Source organism: Lathyrus oleraceus, chromosome 1 (genome assembly GCF_024323335.1).
Source record: "Lathyrus oleraceus cultivar Zhongwan6 chromosome 1, CAAS_Psat_ZW6_1.0, whole genome shotgun sequence".
Classification (NCBI taxonomy): Eukaryota; Viridiplantae; Streptophyta; class Magnoliopsida; order Fabales; family Fabaceae; genus Lathyrus; species Lathyrus oleraceus.
The window spans coordinates 8496122-8509150 of record NC_066579.1 but is presented as its reverse complement, the minus strand read 5'-3'; positions in this window follow the sequence as shown (position 1 = coordinate 8509150).

Here is a 13029-nt window from a genome sequence, read left to right as displayed (position 1 = left end):
TCATATTTTCTCCAATTTCTAAATAATTAATTAATTTCCACTAATTAATTAACACAAAATACCACAAATGTCGTCACCGGCCAAATATGTCATATATCCCAAAAATAATTATTTAAATAAATTACTCAATTCAATCAAATAAGTAATTAAATGAGTGAATAATTAAATCGGGATGTTATACTGATGACCAATCGGCAAATGTATCGATGGTGTCGAAGTAATACTTAAAAGATTGTCTACACGAGGATTTCAATTTAACAAGGTGTACCATTGTGCGAATTAAAAGAAAGAATGGGGGGTTTTCTAGTTTGAAAACGAAAAAAGTAAAATAGAAATGTTATAAAGCGAAAGGGAATTAGGTTTCATATTGAATCCCCTCTATGTATCTATTGATGCTAGCGTCTATTTACCCTTACGATGATTAATTCAACTACCACAACGATTCAAATAAGCTAATATACCCAATCTCTTGGTGTATACCTCACTATTCTAAGTTATTATCCCCTAATCTCTTAGGCAAATTGGATAGTTAAAATAGGCGATGTTTGTTCGTTAAACCCTAAGCCACAACCTTACAATTTCCTATCTCTAGATCAATTATTAAGTTGAATAGTTAACTTAGAGCTGATTCACACAGTTAGGGTTAGTACTAAGCATGAATCTGAATCGATACATGGACATTCGTAAATGAATGTAAAGCATTAAACATAAATATTAGCTAAATAGAAAACTGAATAATTAAAAGCGTAGATAGTACAAAGACCTAACATATGGTCTCAAAAAATCCATACAGGTTCATCTGAATGAAACCTAATCTAAGTAAATTAGCTAGTCATAACTAGATAATCCAGAAAGGGAATATACACGGATTAGAGGTGAGAATTTGGCGTCTGAGGGTGAAAACCTTCGCTCCAGAGCTCCAAAGTAATTCTCCAAATTCAGAATTAGGTTGCAAAAACAATATTCCTCAAAAGTGTGCAAAAAATACATTTATAAAGCCTCAAAAATAGTCAAGCCACACGTGGCATCGCACCAAAGTGTTGATGTGTCGCGCCATAATGAGTTGAGCATCGCGCCATGATGGCTACAATTTAGAATTGCCTCCAATTTTCTCTATTTCAAACCATTTCTTCATATTTTCTTCTTTCTTACTTATTCTTGGTCTTCTTCCAAAAACACACTAATTCCTACTAAAACGTAACCCAAATCAACTCAAATTTAGTGAAATAAAAGATACAATGCTATAAAAATCATGTGTTGCTAACGTGTCATTAGTACCTTTCTCGAAAACAACATTGATGAGTGCGACAAAACATCTTATTGCATCTAAAGTTTATCTATTTTAAGATTTCATGTGAGTTTTCCTCATCAGGGAAGGGTTATGGTGCTCTCAAGCTAAGCTCTCAACCCATGACGAGGATGAAGACCTTAGTATCATATTTGAGCGTTAAAGGTCTCTCTCCGATGGTAAAATGCTTGTCATCTAATATGTTCATAGGACACGTAAAAGCTATTTTTACTTGTTGCCCTTGAACCCTTAGTTTGAGGATCAATGATGGTTTATACAGGCCATTCACACGTGGCAATGAGGACTAGTGTGAATAAGTTAGGTCTTTCAAGTGTCTCCTAAATAAAAGAATGGTTGATGCATTCCATTCTCGTGTTTTCTATTTTCAATAGGATATCCTGATTTGCGTTATATTCTCTTGGAATATGCGTAACTTTTTGCGCTCTTAGTGAATTAAGGTTGTGCTTCACCATGGACACATATTTCTGTAATATTGGTTCTTTTGCATATACGTCCCATTTCTCACGGGAAACCACTAAATGGGAGTGTGGTTGTAGCTTGACCTCTCATTCTCTCATTAGTGATGTCAAAGTGAGTCCCACTTTATATGATTTGTTTCAACTTGGTTGCTGGTGCTGTAGAAATAAAAAATATAAGGAGACTTCTACTACCAACTGCTCTTTACTCTCGAGGATGAGGCCAACTTTGCTCTCATTTTTACTGATGATTCGTTGATCAATAAGGTCTACTTCTTGCATGGTTTATTTGTTACCATAGTTAGTCCTACAATAAAACTAGAAAATATTTGGGCTTTGAGAACTTTCATGGGTTCAAAAGAGATGTCGACACGTGACCTCGTTTGATCATGTGACCTCTATAATCATTACCCAGACATTTTTATGTCATTTAAAAGTTGGAGAGTTGATGGGAGGAGCTATTATGTCTAACCAGAGATGCTTCAATCCACAACCTCTCAATTATAATGTGTGAAAGATAAAAGTGATTGAGTAGGAACATTCTAGTCTAATTATGGGGGCGAGATGATACCTCTCTGAGGGTAGCATATGTCGCCACCTCTCCTGAGGGTAGCATATAGGGATGTCACCATTTTTATGTCTTTAACAAATATATCACTATAGAATTAAATCTATTTAGGTCTTATTAAAATGTACAGTGCATTGAAAGGAATTTTTGGAAAAAGAATAAAGATAGGTAGATAGTAAATGTACTACAACTATTAAAGTTTTAGTAAATTATATATTTGTTCATGGGAAGTTCAATGCATGTACTTCTAAATTATTATTTTTTTAAAAAAATTAGTGTTATTTTAATATTTGTTTAAATCCATTTTTCTATAAGAAAATCATGTTAAATGATAGTTAATACTCAAAATATGACAAAATCAAAGTGCATCTATCTACAATCAAAGTGCATCTATCTACAATCATTAGTTAGTTGATATAATCAAGGCTAAGTTATCTTCTTGGAAAGGACATGTCATTTACATTATAGATAGAACTCAAACGATAAAATATATCATCTAAGGCATGCTCATTTACAAATTTAAATTTTATATTTCTCCCGAGAATCTTATCAAGAAAAGAGACACACATATAAGAGACTTTATTTGGACAAGTTGTATTAAAACTAGGAAAATAGTCACCATTTCTTAGAACAAAGTTCGTGCTCTTTCTGAATAAGGGGGCTTAGGTCTAAGAAAAATATCCAAGATAAATGAAGTAGGTTGTATGAACTTATGATAGGACATCCTCTTATCTGATCAGCATTGGGAATCTACTCTTAAACCTCGATTCATTAAAGGATATAAGTTTGTTTATGGTTACATTTCTTCCTCTTTATGGAGTGGTTTAAAAAGATCTCTTAATCTAATTCAAGATGGTTTCTCTTGAATTAGAAACCGGCGCATCTAGTAACGTGTGGGAGATGTATTAATCCAGGAGGGTCATCCAATAACATATTTTTCTAAGAAATTGGGTCCTACTGTTCAGAAACAATATGCTTATGTGAGGGAGTTTAGAGAAATCACCGAAGCTTTGGCCAAATTTCATCATTGTCTTTTGGGTCATAATTTTATCATTCAAATGAATCAAAAAAGTCTTAGGGAACTTATAGAACAAACTTTACACACACCAGAACAGCAGCCATGGCTCCATAAATTTCTTGGTTTTGACTTCACCATTGAATACAAACCCGAGAAGGATAATCTCACCGCTGATGCATTATCTAGACTCTGTTTGGTAGCTTGGTATGAATCACACATACACACACAAACACAGTTTTTAACGGATCTTCATAGTGCTTTACAACAAGATTCTCATCTCAGTCTAGTGATACAGCAGTGCTTGGATCACTCTATTTTGGATCCAAATGTTGACACTCTGTCATTGTATATTTTCGTTCGAAAAAACAAATTAAAATAAGTTAAAGAGGAGAAAAAATGAAGAATAAAGGCCAAAGAAAGATGCAAAAATGACTAATTATTGAGAAATAAGGACTTAGTGAAAATCAGGTGAAAAAGGAGCAAAAGACATGCAACTATTGGAATAATCACGCAGGCCATCGCGCAGCATCGCGCGCGTGATTTAAAAGTAAAGTCAGCATCGCGTGATACCAATTATAGCACACATGATGGTACTTTTTTGGGCTTTTTCTGACGCATTCTGATCCATTCTGAAGGCTTTAAAAGGGGAAGTTTGATACTTTTTCAAGGGTTCTAAAAATTTTACACGTGAAGGAAGGGTTTGCAGCACCATAAGGCATATTTGGATAGCATTTGAAGCCGTTGGAGGTCAATTCTTCAAGGGACTTCTCGAGCAACCTTCTTATTTGTATTTGGTATTGTAATTTACATTATGAGTAGCTAATTCTCTTTAGGTTAGGTTGTGTTTGATGAACCTATTTTAATATTGTTGGGACACATGTTTGATTTGATATTGCATGAATACTTTGAATTATAATTCTATTCAATTGCACCTTGATCTTAATGCTTTTTATGTGAGATACTCTTTTAATCTGAATTTGGGCACATAGGGAATACTGCCCATTAGTCTATGAGTTGGACCTAGGGAAATTATTGTGCTTACGCTGGTGAACTAGGGATAGGAAACTCTGAGTAGTGGCTTAGGAATTAACGTTCTATTGCATTGCCTAATCTTGCTTATGCTGGTGGACTAGGGATATAAAACTCTGAGTATATATTAGTGAGCTATACACCAAGGTATTGGGTATAGCGGTTTTGTTAATTCCTCTATAGTGACGATATCATTCATGTATACATCGAACATTAATAGTAGAGAAATAGAGGATTCGATGCACAACCTGACCGCTTCCATATTATTGTCAAAACACTTTATTTTATTTTTCGCAATTAAAACTCAAAACCCCTCAATTTAGGATTTTTCTACGTCTTGCACAATATTGTGTTGTTAAATAGCAGTCCCTATGGATTCAATCTTTTTTTATTACTGCAACATTGCCGGCACACTTGTTGATAAGTCATCACTAAACTACTACGTTAGAGAAGTATTGTTACATAGGCAGAAACGTTTGGTTATTCCAGCCTCTAGTTCATTAATTCAGCATATATTATAGGAATTCCATTCTTCCCTAGGGTCATTTTGGAATTACACGTACAATAGGTAGCATTGCATCTCGATTCTTTTGGCCTGAGATGCGTCATGATATCAAGTCATTCGTTCAAAACTGTATGGTGTGCCAATAAGCTAAAACTCCCACGTCTCTTCCAGCGGGATTGCTCAGCCCTCTTCTGATTCCGTCATAAGTATGGGATGATATTGCTATGGGTTTCATCACCGGTCTACCACCTTCTCATGGGTTCATTGTAATCATGGTTGTTGTGGACAGACTTGTGAAGTATGCCCATTTTTTCTCTAAAATCTGATTATGATAGCAAGAAAGTGGCATAAGTTTTATGAACAATGTGGTTAAGATTAATGGCATGCCCCTTTCTATTGTGTCGGATCGCGACAAATTTTTCACAAGAAACTTTTGGAAGCACATGTTGAAACTACATGGAACGACTCTTATGATGAGTTCGACCCATCACCCTCAATCTGACGGGAAGTCTGAAGCTCTGAACAAATGCCTTGAGATGCATTTGCGTTGCTTGACCTTCAATACGATGAATCAATGGTCCAAAGCCCTATGTTGGGCCAAATTCTAGTACAACACATCATACCGCGTTAGTGATGCTATGTCGCCTTTTAAGGCCCTTTTATGGTCGTGACCCTCCAACTTTAATTCGTCCTAGGGGTTGTTCAGCAAATCCTTCAGATTTACATGCTCAGCTGATTCAGATGGAAGAATTACTTATACAACTTCAAGCCAGCCTACATAAGGCACAACAAACAATGAAGTTGCAGGCAGACAAGAAGCGAAGGCATGTTGAGTTCAAGATTGGGGATTTAGTTCTTGTGAAATTACAATCGTATAGGCAATCATCGGTTACCAAAATATACCATAGTAACTTCACAATTTTGGAATGATGCTACAATGAATCAATACCAACCAAATTTGTGCCATATGAAAAATGATTCACACAAATATAATTTAAATCAATCCATTGTTACCATACTTAACTTCTTTAAGTGGGAATCCTACACTATTCTAATTCACCAGAAATTTGTACAGTTTCACATTTTTGGTCTCTAAAAATGTGGATATACAACACTAAATTATCAGTAACTTCTTATTTTGAAAAATGATGTTTTTTTATCACATACTTAATAAAACTAAAGACAAAAACTATTTTCTTTTTCATAATCAAAACCTAGCACGTGAGTTATCAATAAATCCAAATAGTGTACAATTGAATTTTTTACTTACTTTGCCCAGTCTCATTCACGACATTCTAACAAGAAAAGTTTGTTCAACATTAGTCAAATCAAGCAAAACATGTATCACATGAATTTATCCTAGTTGGAGGGAGACTAAACCCTTAACGTGTTAATCCCTACATATGGCTTGAATTCCTTAATTGTATATTTTTCAAACCAGTTGTATTTTAATTTCATGGGAAATAACTTAAGTCTATAATTAAACAACAATACATGTTTTGTCGGTCTAAAATATTCTTTTTGAGAAATTTGAGTGACACTACTACTTTAGTTAACACAATTACTTCACCATTTTCCCATCAACTTTGAGTGACACAACAGCTTCAACCGACTTTGAAACATTTAATTACCACCATCTTTGAGTGACATAACCCATTTCTTCATTTTCGATCCCCCAATGTCTCACAAGTGAGTTTGCAAAAGTCTTATTGACATTAAATTACTTTATCATATGCAACTAATACTCAATGTCTAGCAATATTGAAGGTCGAATAATAAAGTAGAATAAAATTGCACATGACACTATTAGTAGTATTTTATAATTGGAATCAATATACTCATTCATCAATGAATAAAAGCATTAAGCACAATATTTATCAAGTAATAAAAAGGTTTGCAATTATATATAACAAAACTTAGCAAATTACATTGATAAAAAAAAAGTTATAGGAAATTCATCTAAAGGGGCCCAACCTGAGGTAAATTGTCGTTTGTGTTATAAATATTCATAACAAATAGATAACATAAAATGTAGATGTCCTTATAGTTAAAGTATTTGACTCCAACGATGATTGATCATCAATCCTAGACATCTAGCCTCCAAAGCAACCTTTTTACAACTAAAACTCAGGACCCTGACAATTGGAAACAACTTCCTTGAAATAGAAAAGTTCTAAAACCACATAAATGTGACAAACCTGTTATATGGTGTGTTTCTCCCCCCCTAACGTGTTGCATTGTATAGCTAGGTGCGATGCAATATTTTTAGTAACTTACAATGGATCTCGGCCTCATGAAACTTAGTAAATTTATTAGAATTCTTCATAACTCTTATTTTATTCTAGTTTTGTGTCAAAATCCCGCTCCATTTCTTATCAATATAACTTCCATCATGAAAATATCACATAATTTGTCTAGTTAGAGTGATTTTGAAACGAATTGAGCCTTTCCATAATGCTTCAAACTTTTTTTTTCTTTGTTTCACACAAAATAAACCTAAAATATTAGAAAAATTGATAGAGTTGTGTAGTATGATTGGGTTTCATCAATCTCCTTAAAATAAGAGTGACTTCATCATCTTCCTCAATGTCATCACAACAAAAATCTAAAATTTTCAATTTTAACCAAATCATCTTTAACTATTCTAGATAGATGTTTGATAGATTTTTTCTATCCGCTGCAATGTCATCTTTGTCTACTTCATATCTAAATCACCAATTATGTTGATAACTAACAAAGGTATAAGAGTGGTGTTTGCACCTAAATTGACGTGTTCTTTTCAAACATCTAAAATTCCTATTGTGAAAGTAATGTAACTCTACCGAGATCATTTCCTTTTGAAGCAGAGTTCTCTGAATGATAGTATCACAAACTAGCTTCCATTTGAATACCTTCATTTTTTGTCTACCTTCTTTTCATTATCATAATATATTTCATGAATTTAGAATACGTAGGCATCTTCTCCAAATCTTCATAGAATGTAATGTAAATATGTAGTCTTTTTGATATGTTCATGAGCCTTGCATATTACCTTTCTTTATGTTTTTTTTGTTGGAGCACGTGGGCAAGGTAAATTCTGAACAAGAGGATCATTTGATTTTTTTTATCTAATTTTTTTATTTTCCTTCCCACTCTCTTTATTTACAACTAAATCATCCTTTTATTCTTTTCATCTAACTTTTCTTCACTTTCTATTTTATCTTCCTCAGGTTTTTCATTACAATCAACAAAAAATTTTGGTTAATTTGTGTGTTTATAATAATTTTCCTTCCTAGTTAATTAGAAAAGTGTTATATTAAATATCCCTCTTGTACCTTAAAATTTGTTATACAATTAGGTGCCATCAAATTGTCTAAAATCAGAGTGACATCCTCATCTTCTTTGATACCATCACAACAAAAATCTAATAGAGATATATTTTTTTTAAACTTTAAACGAATCATCTTTAGTTATTCTAGATGGATGTTTGATACATTTTTTTATCATCTGCAATGTCATCATTTTCTGCTTCGTATCTAAATCACTAACCCTCTTGATAACTAACAAAGGTATAAGATTGACGTCTGCACCTAAATCGATGAGTGCTTTCAAACATCTAAAATTTCTATTTGACAAGTAATGTATCTCTGCCAAGATAATTTTCATTTTGAGGTTGAGTTCTCTGAATGATAACATCATAAATGGCTTCCAACAAAATAGTTTCCTTTTCGGTCTATCTTCTTTTCTTTGCCGAAATATCTTTCATGAATTTAGCATACATAGGCATCTTCTCCAAGGCTTCATAGAATGGAATGTGAATATGTAGTCTTTTTAATATGTTCAAAAACCTTACATATTATCTTTCTTTATATTTTTTTTCTAGAGCATGTGGGTAAGGTAAATTCTAAAAACGAGGATTCTTCGATTTTTTCATTTCAACTTTTTTATTTTCCCTTCACACTCTTTATTTTCAAATAAATCATTATTTTCTTCTTTTTATCTATCTATTCTTCACTTTCTCTTTCACCTCCTTTGTGTTTTTCTTTTTCATCAACAACAACTTTTGTTATGTTGTGTTTTTCCGGTAAAAGTCCTCAATTGTGCATTAACATCCTTTTGGTTGGCATTTGACATTCAAAATAACCTATTTAGAGTTTCCTCCAATTTTGAATTTATGTCTTTTTAAGGAGGATTTAATTATAATTCTGGTACGACTGTTGTTCGTTGGATGAACATGCATCTTGTCTTCATCCTTGGTCATATTTTGTATGTTTCCATGAGAATGACCTGTTTTTGTTGATTTCTCATATTGTTCACCTCTTCATATAACGGAGGATAATAACTAAGGAGATCATCTCCATTACAAATCTCACAATGTAAAACTTGTTTATGTTTACTTTAAACTTCTTTAATTTCTTTGAGTTGTTGTGGAAGCCTTAACTATTGCTTTGTTAGTTCTTCCACTGTTTAAATTACCAATTTGTTTCGGGTCTGTATTGCATCATTTGTGCCCAGTTCAACAATTCATTCTTTTATTTGCACAAGACTTATGTTATATTGGCCTTTGTGATCATTGAGTGTCATTTCTTCATTGATAGAAATCACATATTCAATAATTTTAGACATTAACAAACCTCCTATCGTTGCATCCAAGAGGACTTTTGATTATTCTTGAAGTCTAGTGTAGAATATATGAATTTGTGTAAGATTATCAAATTCATAGTTATGACATCTTTTCAACATAGACTTGTATCATTCACATGCTTTGCATAAGGTTTCTGTTGATTCTTGGGAGAATACATTAATATTAGTCTTGGCCTCCATAAATTCTTTATGTGAAAATAACTTATTGAGAAACTTCTCTTCAAATGTATTCTAATTAATCATAGTCAGATGAGGTTGATACATGTACAAAATATTTTTCTTTCCCGATTAGTGAATGGGGGAACAGTCACATAAACACATCTTCCTCTTCTTTCTCATGTGCTTTAAGTGTACCAGAGAACTTGCATAACTTGGTTAGATAAGTGTACAGATCATCATGGTTTAATCATGCAAAAAGGTTAGCATGAAGAATCTAAATGAGTATAGTCTTCGTCTTATTGTTCTTAACATTTTTCGGAGGTCAACTGATGTGTGTTATCCATCTCGGAATGTTATAGGATGGAATTCTATCACCACCATTTTTGTTGATGTTGTTGTTAAAATGATCAAACATAGTTTCTTTACGTACCAGGGATATTGAAGAAACAGAAACATAAGTTCCTTCTTGTTACTTCCTTTTCTTGTTTAACGAATTTCCTTTTTTGATTTAGGTGTTGTTCCTCCAAAACAAAATTTATTTTAGAATGAAAAATTAATTGGTCATCTCGAGTTTTACCTCACATAAATAAAATTCACAAATGTAACCAAACAAGTTAGCGACATGATGGATAATAAATATGATTCTATACAAAAATATAACGAATGTGCAAAGTAAATTAAAATCATAAAAAATTGTTGTTATGCTTATAATATCTAGACAACAATCCTTGATAGCAACACCATTTTCATGAAGTATCAAAAGTAAGTATTTTATATCGTATTCATAGTAACTACTTTGATAAAATAGTCGTTGAACAATTAATATGATTTTAAGTGAAAGGTTTGGAAATTGATTTTGCATAAACCAAGAGACTATAAAACGATAATGATAACAAAATTAATAGTGGGATGAAAGTGTTGGGATTACACTTCATTAACCTTTTTCCAATATATCTTCATGATCAATTATATAAATTCTATTTAAAATTCAATATTATCACATGTTACTCTGTGAATGTTATTCATGTCTAAATAATACCATGAGATCAATCATATTGCATAAATGACGATCTCTCAACTAATTAACCAATATGATAGCATTATATATTGGAAAAAAGTATGAATGTTAAAACTAAATCTAACTCTAGAATTTATTATTTAAGAGATGATTACATTGAATCTAGACCTGAAAAATATTTATAAATAACATTTCAAATCCACAAATTGAGTTATAATTGGTCAAACTATAACAAGCATTAAAGATAAGGACAAACATCAATATGAATGGATAACTATAACATATATAATGCAATGATCAAACATGTATGTGAGAGTACAATTAATTATATGTAATCCAAACAAGAGAGATTTTAGTTATTCATTGTCAAGATAACTTTACACAAGTGAAATATATGGAGATGAAGTAACATTAAGATCGACCCCTCAAACCTTTGTGCATATTCAACTCGTAATGCTCATAAACTTTCTTTGTATCAATCTCTCATTGTCTGTGTAAGAAAAACTTTGAATTCTTCAAATGGATCAGTTGATGTCTATTTATATTGAACAACAAGTAAGCATCTGATAGCCAAATGTTTCTTAGATTGGCGGATTAAGCTTTCTTTAGCGCTAAATAATTTCTAAATCACCTTAAATTCTCTAATCAAATGTTTCTTCGATTAACATATTTTCTTATTTTTCAAAGCTTGGTTCTTGAATTCCATTGTTAATCAAATCATAAATCAATTAACTAAATTGCCATAATTTTCTAAGTAGCATTCCTGACTTCCATTTGCTAATCAAAACACTAGGGGTGTACGCGGGCTGGGCTGGTGCCATCCAGATTTGAGAAGAACTCCACCTTGTGTGTAGCCTTCCACACGGTCACTGCCAAGGTAATCTAGACAGAAGAGCCTCATTCTTTTCACTAGAATTTTCCAACACCAATTACAACAATCTCAATCTCGCAAGCTACCTAAAAATCTCAACAAAATCTTTAAGAAATATTAGTTTCAAGACGAAGTCTCCCTCAATGAAATCGAAATCTCTTATGATCAAGATCTAAAATACAACTAGAGGTTGAAGATGCAAGAATTTCGTTGCAAGAATTTTTGAACTTTCAAAAGAGATGGTGTTGATTTCATAAAATCACAATGCAAAGAATGTTGTAAAGTTGTGTTTTGTTGTTGGGAAAACTGATAACGAAATATTTTATATGTGCTTGATATTAAGCACAAGAATGATTGGAAAATGTTTGTTAGATTCAAATCAAGAACATTTCAATATTTGAGTCAAATGAGCAAGTCAAGTGGAACGAGAAGGAAAAGTGTTTTGACCCATTTCTCATCTGATTCGAATCAAGTGTAAAGTCTGATTCGAATCAGAAAGGCTGTGATTCAAATCAAGTGTAAACTCTGATTCAAATCAATTCAAAAAGAAGCAACAAAGAAATGTGGAAAAACTGTCTGATTTGATCGGGTGTAAAGTCTGATTCGAATCAAATCAATCAGAGGTGACCCAGAAGTATCTGATTCGAATCAGGTGTAAATTATTATTCAAATTAAAGTGTTTGAAAAACTTTGGTTTGCCTCTGTTCAATTTGACTGGAGATTGGATATGTGCTTGATTCAAATCAAACACACAAAATCTCAAAATTTATAATTTTCAAAATACTTTGAATTTTTCTTTCCACCTAATTTTAATTAATAACGCACATGGTTCTTATTCCACTAACTCGTGCAATTGACTAAAAGCATCATGATCAAGTTCAAATATAACTATTGGTTTATGCATGCTAAAAATGAATCGTTTCAAAAACATGATTCATAAATGATGTGCAATGATAAATGAGACTCAATAAACGATAATAAACGAAAGAGATAAGACAAACAACAAAATCATCGTATTAGGATACTCCTCTGAATATATTAGAGACATGCAACTACATGTTCTTGTTCACAATGAAATAATCCTTTTTCCATAATCATAAAGCCAACAATTGCATTGACCCTAATCAAACTACTATTAGAAAAACTCACTTCAAATCGAGAAACAATCTAAAAAACCCTGAGAATAGTGTAATTATCCTAGAGATTATATATTGACGCATCTGTCAAAATCAAGGTATAGTATTAAAATACCACAAGATTTGAGATACATACATTCCATGTTAAACTTCATTTATCCTAGTCTTCACAGAAGTGTTGAAATATCTAAAATTAGCATCTCTCTATATGGGCCACCTAGGAAGGGACCATAGATCTGCAAGGTCTCATCATCACACAAAAAAAAAGGGGGCTTCCACAACTTTGATGTCAATTAGCCTATTACTTTCCTAAAGTGACACAATCTATAAACGCTCAC